The sequence below is a fragment of the Ictidomys tridecemlineatus genome, chromosome 11 (genome assembly GCF_052094955.1).
Source record: "Ictidomys tridecemlineatus isolate mIctTri1 chromosome 11, mIctTri1.hap1, whole genome shotgun sequence".
Taxonomy (NCBI): Eukaryota; Metazoa; Chordata; class Mammalia; order Rodentia; family Sciuridae; genus Ictidomys; species Ictidomys tridecemlineatus.
In genome coordinates this window covers 99,902,536-99,923,904 of record NC_135487.1, presented here as the reverse complement: position 1 = coordinate 99,923,904, position 21,369 = coordinate 99,902,536, and the positions used below count along the sequence as shown (strand labels likewise).

General features: G+C 34.2%; 1 long non-coding RNA gene and 1 pseudogene across 2 annotated transcripts in view; both read left to right on the top strand.

The window, feature by feature from the left end:
• Window positions 1–21,369, top strand: part of LOC120885895 (small ribosomal subunit protein uS5m-like) — a 439,518-nt pseudogene that overhangs the window by 335,085 nt on the left and 83,064 nt on the right. The window lies entirely within an intron of this gene.
• On the top strand, window positions 2,973–16,338 carry LOC144368212 (uncharacterized). The gene is made up of 2 exons (XR_013427981.1): window positions 2,973–6,775; window positions 10,175–16,338. It is a non-coding gene; the product is annotated as an uncharacterized LOC144368212 (long non-coding RNA).

The window sequence follows — 21,369 nt, the reverse complement described above, 5'->3', positions numbered from 1 at the left end:
ATTTCTCATTATATTGACAAATGGATAGTTCATCCCTAGTGAGAGAAAGGCATGCAGAACCTACAAGTTCAGACCAGTGAATGGGTAGACCTGGAGGTGGGTGTTTCAGTGAGGGAGGTAAGGTCACCAACTGAGAAAAATCATTAGAACTGTTTGGAGTTTAAGGAGAGATGCCAATGTTTGATATTCTGTGATTAAAGGAAAGTAATGGGGGTGAGAGGGGAAAGGGAGACAGAAATGACTGAGATATATGGTAGGACCTTTAGCAGAACTAATTCAATGAATCTGATATTTTGAAATTATTATTTCACTTAAAATCTCTTGGGTGTTTTTCCAAGTATTTATAGAGCTATTAATCAGAGCAATGTTCATCCACCCAAGATCTTCCTTATTATAAATTTGACCTGAAGATCTTTCCTTTGTTAGACATTTGTACAAACAATGAAGGTCATTTGTTGGAATTGTCAACCAATTAATTCATACATAAAATATATTCAGCCAGGTTTCACAATAAGTTGGGATTATATATACTAAAGTATTCTTGCCTTGTGAAATCTGACATAATTATGTGATGGATGTGTTATATTGCTTATATGAATCTCTTTACTGTCTTTTTTAACTGAAAATATGCCATAGCTGAGGTGAAAATGTGTTCATTGGATAGTCAATCAGACAAGAGTTGACCTCTTCACTCCTTCTCAATTTTTTTTTTGGTCCATATATATAAATTTACTTTAGTTGTCAAAGGACTTTTATTTGTTTGTTTGTTTGTTTGATTGTTTGTTTATGTGGTGCTGAAGATCAAACCCAGGGCATTACACATGCCAGGCAAGTGCTCCACCACTGAGAAACAATCCCAGCCCCTCTATATACATTTTTTGTCCACACAAAAGTTTGGCATATTATAGCAAATTTGCAGGAGGAATTTTTCCCTGAGGGTATTAAGGAACAGATAAGTAGGTTAAAAGAATGTTAAAAGTTCAGACACAAGAAACAGAAACATGAAAAATCTTGGTCTGTTAAGTATACAAGACATCCTAATCAGGAGAGTATGAAATACTATCAAAGAGCAATGGATCTCTGAAAGACATCTACCTGAATACATGCACACATTACAGTCTTCATGGAATGGATCAACTTTTGATAGAATCCTCTAGTTCAAGTATAGATTTCCAGGTGAGGGAGAAATGGCAATTGATCTTTTTCATTCATGTGTTCCTCCTTTGAGTACCAGTTAAAACTAACCGTGAAAAGCACAGAAGAGACTCTAGAGGACTTAAAAGAAACAAAAACAAACATTTTAGTTTTTCACCTTGAGAAGTTTATAGCCTAGTGATGAAATCATCTACACGTGAAGTAACAATATCAAAAAAATTTTAATGTTAAGCTGTAGATGTTCAAGGTTCAAGAGATTGATCCAGCTAATAAATATTTTGTAGGACCAAGGAAATCTTCTTGAGGCCATTCCATACTTATTCATGCTGCTAGCTGATGAAAGGCACAGCCTTACTCTGTTGTTTGTTCTAAACCTGGCCAACCACCAGAACATCTTGGGGAGCTCTGTAGAAATCCAAGTTCCTGGACTCTTTGACTGCCCTGCTCTATGGCTCTTGTGAAACCTCATCTTCCTACACCTGGATAGGAAAGCTCTAAGAGGAGCTGCCTCTCCCCAGAAAATTCTTCTTGTTGGAATTTTATTCCTCAGATATTCTTTGTGTGTGTATGTTGGGGATCAAACACAGATTCAGATTTTATTCCTCATCAAAAAAAAAAGTGAAGAACATTGTTGGTGTTACCAAAGTAGTTAGTTTCTTTGACCCAAGTGTGTACAAAGGCAATGGGTTCCTGACCACAATAAATGAAATTCACTTTCTTTTTTTCAAGAAAGAAATATTTCCGAACATGAAATTTATGTTTCAGAACATAAAATTTAACTGTGTTCTTTGATCTTATATAAGAAATATATATTCTACACTTTATGCTATTTGTGTAAAAAAATAATCATACTACACATTTCTATCAGTTAGAAACTAGCAAAGTCCTTCACATTTTTAAAATAAATCTGCAAATGTCACCTCCCCTATGAAGACTTCCTTGACCGCATCATAAAAATGTATTGTTCTAAGGCTGAATGTTTTCTCTAATATGCTAATTCACAATAAGGTGGGGGGTACTAGAAAAGAATAGCACTACATTAGATTAGGTAGAGGGAAGTGAAGGGAGGAGAGGGGAGAGGATGTGGGGATAGAAAAGTTAGTAGAATGAAACAGACATGATTACTGTATGTATATATGTGACTGCATGACCAATATGATTCTATAACATACACGACTTAGAAAAATAAGATATTATATCCCATCTACATATGATATATTAAAGTGCATAAATTCATTCTATTACCATGTATAACTAATTAAAACAAATTTAAAAATTAATAAAAATGTATCGTTCCTTTCTCTGAAAGTCTGTTATACTGATATGTACTACGAATAGTGCCATCATGACCGGACTTGAGATTGTTTGTATGTGTAATGTTATAATTAAAAATAAGCTCCATTTAGCAGGGACTATCTCTTATCTTTGTTGCCCAGCATGGCATTTTGTGCTTAGTAAATCTCCAGTAAGTGTTTGTTGAATTTATTCATAGTAGAGGTTAACAACATTGGTATAAATTTAAAAACAATAAATATTGCATATTTAGTTATATGTAAAAGTTACATATTAAGCTATCAAAGCTAGAAAATGTTTAATTTTGAAAGTAAGAAAAGGTATATAAAATGTATTTAAAAATCTTCTGATGCATGACTACTTATGCTATTTTGGTATTTTTCTTTGCAGTATTTTTTAAATATAAACTTTGTTTTTTACTTGTGATTATGGTGTATATAAAACTAGTTTTATATTGTTAATATATATATATATATATATATATATATATATATATATATATGTATAACAACTTAGAGGAAGCAAATTTATTTTGGCTCATAGTTGTACATCTTCAGTCCATGGTCAGCCAGTTCCATTGCTCAGGGTCCAAGGTGAGGCAGGACATCTTGACAGAAAGAAAGTGCAATGAAAAGTTGCCCACCTCATGGTACCTAGGAAGCAGAGAAAAAAAGAAAGAGAAAAGGGACCATAGGGAAGAGGAACCTGTCCAAGGCACCCCTTCAGTCACATTTCTCCGGTTACCTCCTAGTTAGATCATACAAACTAGAATGGGCTGATTAGGTTACAGATCTTATAGTATAAGCGCAATACCTCTGAATGTTCCTGCATGAACACAGGAGTTTGGGAGGGACACTTTATTCTAAACCATAGCATTTTATTATTGATAATCTTTAGGAATATACATCATAAAAGCTGTATAATATTATCATATTTATCTATTAGAAAGTAAATATCTTTATTTAAATATTTAAATTACTTTTGATTAGGAAATGATTTGACCATGAGTATCTTTGTATAAAGATCTTACTAGATATTTTACTTATTATCTATTATTTCCTTGGTTAAGCACATTTAGGATTTGGTACATGCTCATCCAGCACCTTTGATATTATTCAATGTTAATTCCAGTAAATTCAGAAGCATAGAATGTGATTCAAAATCTATAATGTTTATTCAGAGACACAATCAATATCAGTATGTTGTTAACTTGGAGAACTATGTTTAATGACATCCATACAAAGATAAGAAAACTGAGAGCCCCCAGAGGTTAAAAAAAAACAGAAAAAAATATATTCATGAAGTGACACAGAGTCTACACTAGAATTCATCATGTTACCTATTGTCATGGGTAGGTTCACCCATACCATTTCCAATGGTCCAAAGGAAGAGGAAAATTCTTATTTCTTCAATAAGCCTGTGGACTTATTGTTTTGTGGAAGAATAAATTCAAGTAAGTCAAAGACCTTTTAGGAACAGAACCCAAAAGGAATATTTGTTGTCATTTTGTAAGTGTGACACTACTGCTCATAAAATTTCTAAGGAAGAGAATGTGCTTAACTGAATTCTGAGAAGCTTCATAAAAGAGTTGAGTGAATCATTGAAAAACAACCAAAGACCTGTATTTTCCAAAGGAAGAGAAAAATGGTCAGACCATCTTTGGTAGGTGGAATAAGAGTCCCCCAAAGATGTTCATATCATAATCCTTAGTATGTGTGAATTTATATTTACTAGGCAAAAATAATTTTAAGGTGCATAAGGAATTAAGTCTGCTTATGAGTTGATCTGAAAATACTTTATAGAATTGTTTAAATGGACACATAAGTATTCTTAAATGTGGAAAAGGGAGGCAGAAAAGTAAGGGTCAGATAGATGCCATGTGAGAAAATCTCAACCAGTCATTGCCAGCTATGAAAATGGAAGGGACCTTGACACAAGCAATAAGTGCAATCTCTAGAAGTTGGAAAGGCAAGAAAATAGATCTCATCTAAAGACTCTGGACAGAAGGCAGTCCTGCCTAAAACTTGAGTTTAACCCAGTCAGACCAGTGTTGGCAGCTATCCTAAAAAAATGTAAGACAAATTTGTGCTGTTTTAAGCTTCTGAGATTTTGGTAATTTATCATGACAGCTATAGAAATAGTATACCATGCATGAAAAATGGAACTGTACAACAAGAATAGAAAATGAGAAAATGTGGGACAGGAGATAAACATGAATATTATAGATTAGAAGATCAAGCAACAAGATTAAGAAAAAAGTTTGAAGCTGGAAAGGAGGAAATTATGAATGTCTTTCAAAATAATTTGAATTTTATCCTATAGATGGTAGATATATTTTTGAGAGGACAGCAATATAATGAAAGTGTGTGATATAGCAAAATTAACCTGGAACTCTGTAAAGCATTATCAATACAGACAGAGCAGTTATGGTACTATAATAATCTAACTATGAAACAATATAAGTCTGGACTCTGGTGGAAGCTTAAGTGGAAATGGAAGGTCAGGCATGAGAAACCTAAAGGAAAATTCACTTTCTTATTTTGTTTTGCAAGTAGGATATGTTATGAATTTGCCCTAATTTCAAATTGCCATTTAAATGCTGATGATATAAATTATGAGATATCAAGTAGTCAAGATAAAGCTTTCAAAAAATATATCCTCTGTGTGTGTGCAGGTATGTGTGTGTATCTAGATTGAAAGATTAAAAATATTTCTATATCTATATCTATATCTATCTATCTATCTATCTATCTATCTATCTATCTATCTATCTATATCTTAGAGATAGGTTTTTTCCTCCTGTTTTACCCTGTAAATCCAAAGGACTAAAATTCATTATTCTTTAGTGAGAAGAAATGTGAAACAAATTGCCTACCATGGATATCATTCCATCTGTGTAAGCATTAAATTGACTCTAGGCAATAGGAAACTTTTTTTCTTTAGTAACTAGCTTAGACTTTGCCTTCACATACAAAATATTTTTCAAAGAAAAGAAAAAGATAAAGCATTTTATGCTTTTCAAAAGAGCCCTGGATAAGATAAAATTGAACATTCATTTGTTTTCTTAGTATTTCTTTCCAGTACATATTTTCTACACAAAATAAGTTACTACAAAATATTTTCTATTCCCCCATGTGTGCGTGTGCCTGTGTGTGTGCACACATGCTTTCAAGATACATACATTAGGTCTATTTTATTTACTATGTAAATTGCTTGAGAGCACGTGGGTTTTAACTTGTGAAAATTAATAGTTTTCTTAAATGCCCCTTCTCATGGTCTAATTTTACCTATTATTCTACTCCTTCTTTTTCTTCTTCTTGTGGAATGCTGCCAGGTTAGACTCTGATGAATGACTAGCCACATGGATCAAATGATAACTGAAATAGAATTACAGAGTCAAGTAATGGTTGCATAAAGAGTTTGTCATATACTGACAAAATGTGTCCTAAAAGATGATCTTTCTCACTAGTGAAGCATTCATTTCAGTTGACATAAATACCTTGATTAATATTTACTAAATTATTATGAATTTGATATACCCACTCATTGAGAACAATGAGATAAAATATTCTCTGTGTTCATTAATTGTCATTTTTCTTTGATGACTTTTTTGGTGCTAAGAATTTAACACAGAGGTGCTGAGCCACATTCCCAAATCTTTTTTTTTTAAATTTTGAGACAGGTTCTCAATAAGTTGCTGATATTGTTACCAAAATCTCAGAAGCTTTTTCTTTTTCTTTTTTCATTGATCATTTCTTTGATCTACTTTTCTATATAGTTGGGTACAATTTTTGGATAATTTTCACTGTGAACACACTCTGTTAAACTAATTCTGTTGTGAAAAATATTTTCATCAGGGGCTGGAGTTGTGTTTCAGCGGCAAAGTGCTCGCCTAACATGTGCGAGGCCTGGGTTCAATCCTCAGCAACCCATATAAATAAATAAAATAAAGGTATTGTGTCCAACTACAACTAAAAACTAAAAATGTTTAAAAAATGTTTTAATCAGCTTGTCATTTCTGCTTTAAAATAAGTTATTTTAATGTTTAAACATTGTAAATGTTCATGTATGCAGAAATTTCATCTCTGACACAATTTACCTGTCTCTCCTCATTATATGCTGTTGTGTATTAGCTCTTTTCCATAGCTTTCAACAGGTGCAGTTCCAGTCCACACAGTCTCTGTATATGATGTTGCCTCTTCTGCAATTTTCTCCCTTCACCTCTTCATATCTCCTCCAAATTGTCTGTCTTCTGCACATCTTCACATCTTATTTTCGATGTCCCCTTCTTCAGGAATGCCTTTGTCGATCAGGACTGCTAGGTCAGGTATGTTTGTCAATAGTCTTCAGAGTAACCCAGTAGTATTACAAGTAAATACTGACTTAATATTATTTGGGTAATGCCTAGAGCAAAGACTGGTTGTCTGTTGCTTGCCATCACATCATACCCATAGCACACTAGTATGATGACATTTGGCAAATAACAGACAGCATTTGTATTTGCTGTATTAATATATTGCATCCAGAATTAGGGGGTCTTATCTAAACAAAAGATGTCATTAATTCTATTTTTGAAAATTTTATTGCTATTTATTGTTGCCCATTTAACTCTTATTCCATCTGGAGTTTGTATTTGTGGTATGTGAAATAAACCTACTTATTTATCTAATTGATAAAGCAATTCCTTCCTTCTTATTCCTTTAAAAATATTGTAGCAAGCCAGGTGCAGTGGCACATGCCTATAGTCCCAGTGACTCAGGAGGCTGAGGCAGGAGGGTCACAAGTTTGAGGCCACTCTCAGCAACCTAGTGAGGCCCTCAGCAACTTATTGAGACCCTGTCTTAAAATAAAACATCAAAAAGAGCTGGGAATGTGGCTCAGTGGTAAAGCACCTCTGGGTTAAATCCCTAGCACCAACACACACACACACACACACACACACACCAATTCTATGCCATTGTCACTCTGGGCTCTGGGCAAAGAAATGTTCAATCTGAGTAAATTTAGATTGTTGGGTTTAAATTGTGGAAGCCTCATTAACTAATTGTGTGCAATCTGGAAGAAGTTTCAAAATTGCCATGGATTCTTTAAATTTAAGAAAGATATAATAATAACTTTTTTCATCAAATTATCCTATGAGAAAAACACTTGAAACTTGATGGGAAATGATGTACTACTATAAGTTTGAAATGTCTCAATATATTTACAATATGAATCTGTCAAGATAATGTTTCCTTTCTATTTAATTATGTCATCTGCACAGCTTCTTAGTAGTCATCACATTGAACCAGACATTTCCACAAATTTTTCATTATGTAAGATTTCAAATATTTTTAAATTTGTGGTACTATTGTAAATGACACCTATGTATTATACTCTTTAAACAATTAAAATCAAAAGCTAAGTTACTTCAACTTCCTTTCATTGGAGTAAGACTTTTAACTGGTTCTGTATGATAATTAAGGGATAAATTTATAATGTCTGAAAACAATAGTCATCTTGTGTGTCCTTCCAATAGTTTTATTTCTTACTTTTGCTTCATGTGATTTAATTATTGGTTTGATACATTGAAATGCTTTTTTGAAAGATGTATTTTCCAGAAGCTACTTCTATTTAATGAAGATACTAGGTAACAAAATCAGATTTTCTGGGAAATACTGGGTTAACTCTACTATATTTCCCTTATATGTACATGTGAGAACCTGAGGCCTGGATAGCAAAATCACACAGCCAGAACAGTGACTAGACATTAAATCTTGAGCCTTAAACAATGGTCTCATAAAAATATGCTACAACTTTTCAATAAAAGTGAAAGAAATAATAAAGATGGGAGGAGCAAACTGTGTAATGTATAGCAAAGATTATAAATGATCAGCTTATTGTGGTCTTAAATATCTTCCCTATACTTACTACTAGCTTCACTTACTAACTAAGAGGAAAAAAAGTCACTCACTGGGATTTTTTTTTATTTTTACTGATGAATCAGATAATTTATTTTAAGCAACTCAGTTAACATTTCCATCCTGCTGTTCACATTTGTAAAGTGAGAATAGTATATGAGTAATTTTCTGCATGATATATATCTGCTTTTTAAAAACACTGCATCAATTAATGAATATTGTATGTGTTTTAGAGGAACCAGTTACTTACAGTATACTTATTATTAATCACTGATAATTTGAGAAAGACTTGACAATAGTTTCCAAATCTAGCATCATACAGAAGGTAGTAGATTCAGAATCATGAAAAGGACACCCATTATTTATGGAGCATGTCTTATATATTAAGTATTTTAAGTACAATTTCTCTTTTAAATTATGGCAGTCTATGAAGAGGTTTCTATTATCTCTATTTTAGATATAAGAAAACTGAAACCTTCAGTGGTTGAGTAATTTGCCCAAGGTCCAAACTGATAATTCCCATAGTTGTTTCAGATTCAATTCTGCCTAACCACAAATTGCATACTCTCAACCACAATGTCCATGTCAATAGCTACTCCGGTATAGCACAAGGGACAGAACTGATAGGAAAAAATTACTGGTGGTGAATCTGAAAAGGCAGTTTCTGAAGTGATTGTAAATGGACAACTTAAAAAATGAGAACCTTTTAGTCTCCATGAAGTAACAACAACAATAACTGTAGTAAAATTCAGATTATAGCATTTAGGGAGTATGTGTTAAGTACCAGGTACTTTACTAAGCAGGGGCGGGGTGAGGGAGAGGCAATCAGACTTGAAGGAGGCATTCACTCTCAGGATCACCTGGCCCTGCTACTGACAGCTTCATATAAAGAAGATATGGAATATGGAATGCACCTCTTATTGGCTAAAGGTTTCACCAGAAACATTTAAGGAAGAATAGCAGGTACTCATATCCTAGGCAACACATCAGCAAAGTAAGGCCAAAGTAAGAGATAGTAAAAATTGTTGTGCTCCTGCTCCTACTTAATAGAACTGAGGAGGCTACTGGAGGATTCTTCAGAGGTCTGTGATGTTGTGTCTTCCCATTGCTCTGCTTTCCTCCAGGAGATGAAGGAGTCTTTTTTCCACATCTGGTCATTTGAGAGGGGTCTAAGATTTTAACATGATACATGCTCCTGTAGGTTCAGGTGCAGAGATTGGCAATATTTTCTGAGGCAAGGAGAGCCGCAATGTGAGGAAAGTACAAAACCAGCTATGAGAGCAGCATAAACAAAATTTAAAAATTTACAAAATTTAGAAATGATGCAAAAGACTTTAACTATATATCTTAAAAGTCTAAAAGTAAATAGAATAAAGATCACTATGGTAGAGGGAAGGGAGAGAGGGAGGAGGGAAGAGAATGGGGACATACCGGAGACTGAATTACAGCAAACAATATTCTATACTTTTTATAATTATGTCAAAATAAATCCTAATGCTATGTATAACTAAAAATAACCAATAAAAGAGTCTTTAAAATCACATGTTTACCTGCAGATTCTTGGGATTTAATCATTTCTCTCTACTATAAAAGACAATCCTGAAGTTACAATTTTATGGGTCTTTAGGATATTAGTTTTATATGTAATCTACCAAATATTTTCAAACATTTTCATTACCTACATATAGTTTCTCAAATACTCTTTGAACTGGCTTCACCACCCTGCAGGTTCTCTTACTAATGAGTTAAATAAATCTTTCACAGATGTTCACTGTGTATTGTATGAGAGTCATGTTTATAACTTTCATAAAATTCTATTCCTATAGTTTACTCTTCTTTTGAACCAAATTGGAGTCAAATAAGAAACACACAGTCTGGACCCTCTTGAAAGTGACCTCATTCAAGAAGTCCATTTTGAGGTGTCAAGGGATTCATCAGAAGAATTGCAATAACTGAAGACTGGGAGAGTACTTGAAGATGATAAGCCAGAAAAAAACATCCCTGAACCAATGGAATTCCAAATGAAAATTCTTTTAGAAAAATGCCTGAAGAATATGAAATAAGATCTTATAGAAAATTCAGTTTTGACATTTTGCAAATCTGTATGATTCGATTGCATATTCCTCCATGATATGACCAGCCACACTGCAATAGTACTAGCCACATTTTACCTGGATCACCTATCCCTTATAGGTAAAATTCAGAGATTAGAATTCATGGCTAGCTAGGGGTTGAGGAACTAAATCTGAAGAAGAGACAAACAGATCATCCATATATCTTGGGAAAATGGAAAATAGAATCTTCATACATGCATTAAGTTTGGAGTTAAATACTATATTACTCATTTCTATTAAGAAATGCAATTTTTCTTATAACTTGAATGAACCAGAAAAATTGTTCTATCTACCTAAATTAAGTTCAGGTATAGAGAGAAGAGAAAATAAACTATTCCAAGTGGAGTTTTAAGGACAATGAGAGAAAAAACAGAGTTGCTTTGTGACTTCATTCTATAAAGTTTCGTGTCTCCTTATATATAGACTGGCTGAATTTTTATAACTAGTTAATACTTACAGAAACCATATGAAGTGGGTAGTGATCATTGTCTGAGTTTGGCCAAGTTGAACCAAAATCTGCATTCATCTCTAAGTTTTTCCTTGCTGCATCCTATATGTATATGGCTGGTTTCTCTTTGGTGTTGGAGCTCTGAGCTGCTAGTCAAAGGATATTAGTGTCCTGTTCCCTTTCATATGGAGAAAGCCCAGCTGCAGTAAAGGAGAATGGAACCAATAAATAAAAAGTAATGGAAACAAGATAAAGCCCTGAGGAAGATCCAGCTCTTGGATCTTGGATTCCATCCTTCCTGGCATTAGCTTTTCTTTCCCATGCTCAAATTCTATAACCCAATACACTTTCTGAGTAAACTGATTGGTCCTTGATCTCTGTCAGTTGTGTCATCATTTTCCACTGTTACAATCATATATACTTAACTTATATAGTTAGGTTGAAAGATTTAAGTATTATCCCCAAGGCCATACCTATAGTAAGTGAAAAAATTAACTAGAATATAGAATATTATAGTTAATCTTAACAAACAACTGTATATTGTGAAGGTTTTAAGGCATCCTTGAAATTTTATAGATGGGAGATATATTTCAGTGCTAGGAGAATTGAAAATAAGTGATTGAGAATCCTTTTGTCTTCCTCTTTTTTTTCTTTCATTCATTTGTTCTCCCTTTTCTCTTTCCTCCTTTTGACTTTCAGAACTTCATCCTAATCTTATGACAAATGTGGGCAGAGAAAGTTAACAGAAAAAACAGACCCCTGCTTCCCTCTTCAACCCTCTCACCTCCTTGACTAGGTTTATTCCTTAATAAAAATCTTGAGGCTATTGTGGATGGAATTGTTCTGATTTTTATCTCAGCAGATACATTATTGGCATTTAGGAAAGCTATTGATTTTGTATATGGATTTTGTAACCCACTTTTCCAGATTTGTTTATTAGCTCTAGTAGTCTTTTGGTGGATTTTTTCGGGGGTCTTCTAGGTATAGGATCTTATCATCTGCCAATAGTAATAACTTGACTTATTCCTTTCCTATTTTCATCTCCTCTATTTCCTTCTGTTGCTTAATTGCTCTGGCTAGAATTTTAGGGGCCATATTAAATAGAAATCCTTGTTTTGTCTCAGATTTTGAAGAAAATGCTTTCAATTTTTCCCATATTGTGAGGTTTAGTTTGGGTTTTTCATATGTAGCTTTTATCATGTTGTTTTAGTCAGCTTTTTCACTGCTGTGACTAAAAGATGAGACCAACACAATTACAAAGGAAGAAGAATTTATTTGAGGGCACATGGTTACAGAGTTCTTAGTCCATAGAAGGCCAGCCTCATTCCTCAGGGCTTAAGGTAAGGCTGAACATCATGGTGGGAGAGGGTGGCAGAGGGAAGCATCTCACAACACTATGACCAGGAAACAGAGAGAGATAGTTTTCCACTGGCCAGATGCAAGCCATGCCCCAATTCCCACTTTCTCCAGCTATAACCTACCACTTCAGTTATTACTCAGTTAATTCCTATAAAGGGATGTCCTCTTGATTCAGTTTTGGCATATTGTATTTGTCTAGAAATGAATTCCTTTTTTTAGGTTTTCCAAGTTATTGATGTATGTTTTCAAAATAGTTTCTAATGATATGCTGGATTTCTATGATGTCTGTGGTAATTTCTCTTTTTTCATCTCTAATTGTATTAATTTGTGTTTTTTCTTTTTCTTTTGAAAAAGAAAATACGGGCTTATCGCTCTCCTTTATGTTTTCAAAGAACCACATCTTTGTTTCATTGATCATTTGTATTGCTTTTATTCTCCAGTTAATTGATTTCAGCTCTGATCTTTCCTTTCTTAAGAAAATAATGTATTGATTTTTTAAAAAATAAATGACAGTGATATTCATTACAATTCTTATTACACTTATTCAGCACAATTTTTCATATCTCTGGTTGTATGTAAATTATTTTGACACCAATTTGTATCTTCATAAATGTATTATGGATAATGATGTCTATCACATTTGCATTTCTCTAATTGCTAGAGATTATGAACATTGTTTCATTCTTGATAACCCCCTGTTCCCTTCTTTTCCCTCCCACCCCTCTGCCCTATCTAGAATTCATCTATTTTTCCAATGCTCCCCCTCCCTACTCTACTATGAGTCAGCCTCCTTATATCAGAGAAAAAAATTGACATTTGTTTTTTGGGGATTTGGCTAACTTTACTTAGCATTATCTTCTCCAGGGCCATCCATTTACTTGCAAATGCCATGATTTTTATAATCTTTTATTGCTGAGTAAAATTCCATTGTGTTTATATGCCACATTTTTTAATCCATTCATCCACTGAAGGGCATCTAGGTTGGTTCCAAGTTTAGCTATTGTGAATTGTGCTGCTATAAACATTGATGTGTCTGTGTCCTTGTAATATGCTGTTTTTAAGCCCTTTGGGTATAGACCGAAAAGAGGGATAGCTGGGTCAAATGATGGTTTCATTCCCAGACTTCCAAGGAATCTCCAAAATGCTTTCCATATTGGCTACACCAATTTGCAGTCCCACCAGCAATGTATGAGTGTACCTTTTCCCCACATCCTCGCCAACACTTTTTTTTTTTTTTTTTTTTTTTTTATTGATTGTTCAAAACATTACAGAGCTCAAGACATATCATCTTTCATACATTCGACTCAATTGAGATTTGAACATCGCCAACACTTTTTGATATTTGTATGCATAATAGCTGCCATTCTGACTGGAGTGAGATGGTATCTTAGAGTAGTTTTCATTTGCATTTCTCTAATTGATAGAGATTATGAACATTGTTTCATATATTTATTGATTGCTTCTATGCTCTTCTGAGAAGTGTCTGTTCAGGTTCTTGCCCCATTTGTTGATTAGGTTATTTGTTATTTTGGTGCTTAGCCTTTTGAGTTCTTTATATACCCTAGAGATTAGTGCTATATCTGATGTGTGAGGGGTAAAAATTTGCTCCCAGGATGTAGGCTCTCTGTTTACCTCACAGATTGTTTCTTTTGCTGAGAAGAAACATTTTAGTTTGATTCCATCCCATTTATTGATTCTTGGTTTTAATTCTTGCACCAAATGATTCTTATTAAGAAAGTTATGGCCTAATCTGACTTGATGAAGATTAGGGCCTACTTTTTCTTCTATTAGACAAAGAGTCTCTGTTTTAATTCCAAGATCCATGATCCACTTTGAGTTGAGTTTTGTGTGTGGTGAGAGATAGGGGTTTAATTTCATTTTGTTGCTTATGGATTTCCAGTTTTGCCAGCACCATTTGTTGAAGAAGCTATCTTTTCTCCAATGCATGTTTTTGGCACCTTTGTGTAATATAAGATAATTGTAATTTTGTGGATTAGTCTCTGTGTCCTCTATTTTGTACCATTGGTGCCAATACCATGCTGTTTTTGTTACTATTGCTCTGTAGTATAGTTTAAGGTCTGATATAGTGATGCTACCTGCTTCACTCTTCCTGCTAAGGATTGCTTTAGCTATTCTGGGTCTCTTATTTTTCCAGATGAATTTCATGATTGCCTTTTCTGTTTCTATGAGGAATGCCATTGGTATTTTGATTGGAATTTTATTAAATCTATATAGTGCTTTCAGAACTATGGTCATTTTGATAATATTAATTCTGCCTATTCAAGAGAAAGGTAGATATTTCCATCTTCTAAGGTCTTCTTTGATTTCTTTCTTTAGGGTCCTGTAGTTTTTGTTGAATAGATGTTTCACCTCTTTCATTGATTCCCAAGAATTTTTTTTTGAGGCTATTATAAATGGGAGTAGTTTTCCTCATTACTTTCTCAGAGGATTTGTCACTGATATACAGAAATGCCTTTGATTTATGGGTGTTGATTTCATATCCTGATACTTTAATGAATTAATTTACCAGTTATAGCAGTTTTCTGGTGGAGCTTTTAGGGTCTTCTAGGTATAGAATCATATCATCAGCAAATAGTGCTAATTTAAGTTCTTCTTTTCCTATACATATCCCTTTTATTTCCTTCATTTGTCTAATGGCTCTGACCAGTGTTTCAAGAAGGATGTTGAATAGAAGTGGTGAAAGAGGGAAAGAGGGCATCCCAGCTTCCAGTTTTTAGAGGGAATGCCCTCAACTTTTCTCCATTTAGAATGATTTTGGCCTGAGGCTTAGCATAGATAGCCTTTATGATGTTGAGATATGTTCCTATTATCCCTAGTTTTTCTAGTGTTTTGAATATGAAACGTTGCTTTATTTTGTCAAGTGCTTTTTCTGCATTTATTGAGATGATCATATGATTCTTATCTTTGAGTCTATTGATGTAATGAATTTCATTTATTGATTTCTGTATGTTAAACCAACCTTGCATCCCTGGGATGAATACCACTTGATCATAGTGAACAACCTTTTTGATATGTTTTTGTATTTAATTTGCCACAAAGCAACTCTTAGCAAATACAAAAAGTAGAGATACTACCATGTATTTTATCAGATCATAATGGAATAAAATTGGAAATCAATGACAAAATAAAAAATAGAAATTTCTCCATCACCTGGAGACTAAACAATATGCTACTGAATGAACAGTGGGTTACAGAAGAACTCAAGGAGAGGATTTAAAATTCTTAGAGGTAAATGAGAACATGCACACAACATATTGAAATCTCTGGGACACTATGAAAGCAGTACTAAGAGGAAAATTTATTGGATGGAGTTCATCCCTTGAAAGAAGAAAAAGTCAACAAATAAATGACATCACACTACATCTCAAGCCTCTAGAAAAAGAAAAAATCAACAGCAAAATCAGTAGAAAGCAAGAAATAATTAAAATTAGAGTTCAAATCAATGAAATCCAAATCAAAGAAACAATTGAAAATAATTGACAAAACAAATAGTTGGTTCTTTGAAAAAATAAATAAAATTGACAGACCCTTAGTTATGCTAATGAAGAGGAGAGAGAAAGCACAAATTACCAGCATAAATGATGTAAAAGGTAATGTCACAACAGACACTACAGAAATATAGAGGGATAATTAGAAATTATCTTGAAAACTTATACTCCAATAAAATAGAAGACACTGAAGGTATTGACAGACTTAAGTCATACGATTTGCCCAGATTTAATCAGGAAGATATACACAATTTTAACTGAACAATATCAAATGAAGAAATAGAAGAAACCATCAGAAGCTTACCAACCAAGAAAAGCCCAGGACTGGAGGGATACACAGCCAAGTTCTATAAGATGTTTAAAGAAGAACTAATACCAATCTTCTACAATTTATTTCAGGAAATAGAAAAAGAGTCAGCACTTCCAAACTCATTCTATGAGGTCAATATCACCCTGATCTCCAAACCAGGCAAAGACACATCAAAGAAGAAAACTTCAGACCAATATCTCTAATGAACCTGAATGTAAAAATTTTCAATAAAATTCATCTCTTGTCTTAATTATGACCTTTCCTGTACTGATTTTGAAGTTGGTTACTTCTCCTTTATCAAGGGCCTTTAGGTGCACATGAGGTTGTTTATTTGGAAACTTTCCGATTTTCTTGTGTGGACACTCAGAGGTATAAAATTTCTTCTTAGAACTGTCTTCAGAGTGTCCCAAGGTTCTAGAATGTTGTAATACTATTCTTGTTTGAGTCTAAGAAGTTTTAAATTTCTACCCTGAGAAGTGGTACTCAAATTCTCTGGAGTTGGACAATAGTTGAATCTCTATTTCAAGGAGATTCTATGTCTTATTTGATGTGTTCCCATTCATCTTTGAGTAGTTTCTGGCATGACAGTATTTTCAAAGAGCATCTTGTATTTTCTCTGTTCTAGGCCCCTTTTTTCTGAGAAGCTCTGATTCTCATTATGGGAGAAAGATGTGGGCACTATTTATGGTGGTTGTGAATATCGCTTTTGGAGTTGTTGTGTTAAGCACATTTATTTTATATTATACATAACATACAAAGCTGAATATATGTTTCATATAGAAAGCATGCATGAAGGATATGTAATATATGTGTTAGAGACATTTATACAAATATATTTCACATATACATGTGTGTTCTAAGTACATTTATTATAGTATTATCTTATCAAATTGGAGATAATCTTAATCCTGCTCAATAAGAAAACAGTTCTATTTTCATATCCATAAAATAATGTAGTATGTAACCATGTTTAAAATTTTAGAACTGTAGTGTATAGATTTACAAGTAAAGTATAATTAAAGAACTCTAGATAGAAGACACATCTTAAGCAAGTTTATTTCAAATACTTATAACAATTGCTAAGTTGCAAAAGGAAGCTGCCTACTATTGGCACTGTACCTTGTTACTTGAATAATTATTGGTTGTTATATTTTTGATTTTTTTTCCCAGTGCATGAGTGCTCATATAGAGGGCTATCAAATTAATCTGAATGTCACTAAGGGATTGCTCACGGGGATCCATATCCCACTAATACTTCAGTGTATTTGGTAAACTATATTAAAATTGTATCAAAGGGACTTTGATATACCAAACAAGGAGTTGATAAAAGTTTTCTGCAGAGCGCCAGATAGAAAATAGTTTAGGCAGTGTGGACCACAAGTTCCTCTGTGGGTGTAGTCTGATTGTGCTATAAATGATAAGTGAAGGTATGTGAATGTAATCCAACAAAAATTTATTTTCAGGGATAGCGGCATAGCACAGTGGTAGAGCACTTGCCAAGAAGGCATCAGGCTCTGGGTTCACTACAACCACTGCAAAACAAAATGAAAAAAAATAACCTTTCACTTTCAAAAACAAGAAATGGACTAGTTGTGATGTAGAGGCACTAATTTTTCAGATCTTGTGTTAAACCCAAGGGACTGCTAATGCAGGGAATCTTCCTTCAGTGGCACTCTGCGTGCATGTCACATTCCTTTTTTTAGATGATGGTGTGCAAATAAACCATGTGCAAACCATGTACAGTTCACAAAATTTCAGCTTATAAAATAACATGATACTCTGAATTACTCTCCCTTGGTTACTGTTATTGAATTTATTATCTCAATATGATTGTTTACTTGGTATATTTGACTAGCTTAAAACATCCTCAAATTAGAGTACTTTTTTGTAAAACTTTTTTTTCTTTACTTATCAATGGACCTTTTTTTAATTTATATGCAGTGCTGAGAATCAAACCCAGTGCCTCACACATATGAGGCAAGTGCTCCACCACTTAGCTACAGCCCCAGCCCCAAATTAGAGTACTTTTATCATTTGAGAAATATTGCCCTCAAAATTGTTTTTTTCTTTATGAGCTCTTTGTTCACAAAAATTATCAAATTAATAGATTTTATAAGAAATTGGTGAGAAATATTCAAGGGGTTTTTGTTTAGCTTACAACTTATTAATTTATTGCTTAAAACCTTAGTCTAGTATTTTTGGTACCCCATGTATGTAATTTTAAAACTCTTTTAAGTGTTGTAAATATATTGAATGATTATTTCAATAAGAATTGAAAGATACAGTTAAACCAGATAAAAATTAGATCACCCACCACTATGCGACTTAGTTTGATGTCAATGAGAGGAGAGTCTGTACTCCAAGACTTCATTGTCCTTTTAAGTGTTTGGGTGAATCCAGGGCATTCACTACCATTCAGCCCTCTCAGGCTCTTCATTTATTCTTGAACTCGCTCTAGAGATTTGCTCCTCAAGTACTCCTCTAAAGTCCTTTTACTCAAAGTTACCTTTGATTTTTCACTTTAGCAAATCTAGACATAACTTCATTCACCACATTTTACACTTATACACTGAACAATGAAACATATACACTTTTAATTCCAAGGATTTCCAAACTACTTAAAAAGGGCATAGACTTCATGTAAATTAGAAGCTCTGCAGATGTCTTCTATTTCACAACCACACCTGGAGTTATGGACAGACCACCATCCCATCCAAATAATGTTATTACAACTAAGACAAAATCAGTACAGAGTGCAAAAATAAGAACAGCCTAATTGAAAGTGGGGAAGAACAAGTATCCATAACAGCCTGTTCTTAAGTGGACACAATCTGGTATGATCAGGAGAAAATATCAAATTCTCAGTGTTCTCCTTGGGAGTCAGAAAAAGGGAACATAAGTCCAACATTTTGGTTTTTTTAGGTCATTGCTTTCTGTCTCCTGTGACACAGAGAGCTGAAATAGGGGCCCCTGAGAACAAGAGAGAATTTGGCAAATGGTTGAGCACCCGCTTGCTGCAGACAGACACCAGGAGGAATATTTTCATTTGTGACAGGTTACAGCTCTCTGTTTGGAAGGCTCAGAGAATTTGAATTTCCAGAAAGGATGAAGAGGTCATGAAATATCTAGCTATAGTTATTAGTGAATGTCTTCCCCTGTATGAAGCCACTCAGAGAGAATATTCAAAAATAAATTCTTAGTCACAGGTATACCAGTTTAAGGACAACTACAGGATGAGTCAGAAGACAGATATTGTACAAAAACCTGACAGATTTAAAATAAGACATCTTATTTTTTATGTTAAGAGATGAGCAAGAGTGACAAAAGTATTTCCATCTTTAAAGTATCAAAAATATTACTAACAATGAAAGAAGTGAATGATTTTGGAAATGTAATATCAGGAATAAATTGATAAAAATTCAAATAATTATTAAATTTGTGGCTTTCAATCTTTTTTCCTTCTGCAGTAATGATCAAACCCAAGACATCCTGCTACCAAGAACAGTCCCAGGTCTTATTTTCAGTTTCTTTATTTTGATAGAGATTCTCAATAATTTGCCCAGGATACTTATACTTTGGACTTCTCCTGCCTCAGTCTGGGTAATCCCTAGGATTTTATGCATGCACCACTACACACAGCGTATCAATCTTTAAAAAAAAATGTTTTTCTTACTTGTAGATGGACACATGCATTTATTTTATTTGTTTTATTTATATATGGTGCTGAGGATGAAACCCAGGGCCTCACACGTGCTAGGCAAGCACTCTACCACTAAGCCACAACCCCAGTTTCTTATCAGTCTTAATTAAGGAAAAAAAGAAGGCAAGTGAAACTGCCGCAGTCTGGCTGGGCACAAAATCACGAGCCACTCACAGTCTTGTAGATTCAAACAGCAACTCTTTATTCCCAAACTCACACCAGCACTCCACACACGTTCTGGGGAAATCCACATTCTGGGCAAAATTCCACGTACTCCACCAGGCTCTGAATCCCAAATACTTTTTGAATCCCACGAGAACTCAAAGGGGAACTCAAGGAACAGGCATGCCTGAGGCAGCAGGATATGTCCTATTCCCAGCAGGGTACACCTTAAACCTGGAACCGCCCTAATCCAGTAGGATCCTCCCTAAACCCAGATTCACCCTGATCCTTGAGCATGGTCACCTTTCTCAAACATACATGCAATGTCACTGCAAATGTCCAAGGCAAGTCCATTTCCAGGAGTCCTTCCTCTAATCAACATGGGGTACACTGGCAAGGAAATTGTCATACCTACTTGGCTAATGGCTCTCAGCATGAAACTACAATAGTAGTAAAAAGAAAGAAATAACCACAAGTGGGGAAGAGGTTTCTGACTGTTTTAATTAATGTCTTATACATAATATTGGAATTTACCTTTTACATAATCATACAACACTTCAGTCCCCAGTATTATTCCTTTCCCTATTCTCCTACTACCCCTTGTCCCATACTCCTACTCTTCTGGTCTTCCTTCAATTTGTTTGAAGTGTTTTTAAACTACTGCTTTATAGATATAGATAAAGATTAAATTCATTAATTGTGTGTGTGTGTGTATATATATATATATATATATATATATATATAATTGATCAATCACTTTTTTTTTTATTGGTACTGGGGTTTGAACCCAGGGTCACTTAACCACTGAGACACATCCCTAGACCTTTTTTCAATAGTTTACTTTGAGATAGGGTCTCCCTAATTTGCTTAGGGATTTGCTAAATTGCCAAGGCTGGCTATGAACTTGTGATCCTCCTGCCTCAGCTTCCCAAGCTGCTGAGATTACAGGTGTGCACCACCACACCTGGCACATTGGTCAATTCGGTTCCAGCAATTCTAATGTCTCCTTTTTCCCATCCCTCCTCCCTCTTTCTCAATCCTTCTTGCTCTGCTTTGAGACTTTAAACAAAATTTAAACTGAACAATAAAAAAAAATTGTAATCATTTTCTGGGTTCATTGGCAGTTGAAAATTCATAGCTCAAAATAATTTTCCTCATAGCTCTTATAGGAAAGGGAGGGAGAGGGGATCAGCTCTCATTGACTCTAGAAATGTGTCCACTCAAACACAACAGTGACTTCTTGACTTTGCAGAAGTTTTTAAGCAAGGTGAAGAGTATTCCTTCCACAGGGCACTAGTTTCCTGAGCTCCTCCTGAGCCTATGCAGTAATTAGTCTCTCAAGGAGAACACTAGATTCCAGAGCAAGCAATGCATGTTCTGTTTGACATGATGATGTATGAAGCACCATCTCAGGTGGCT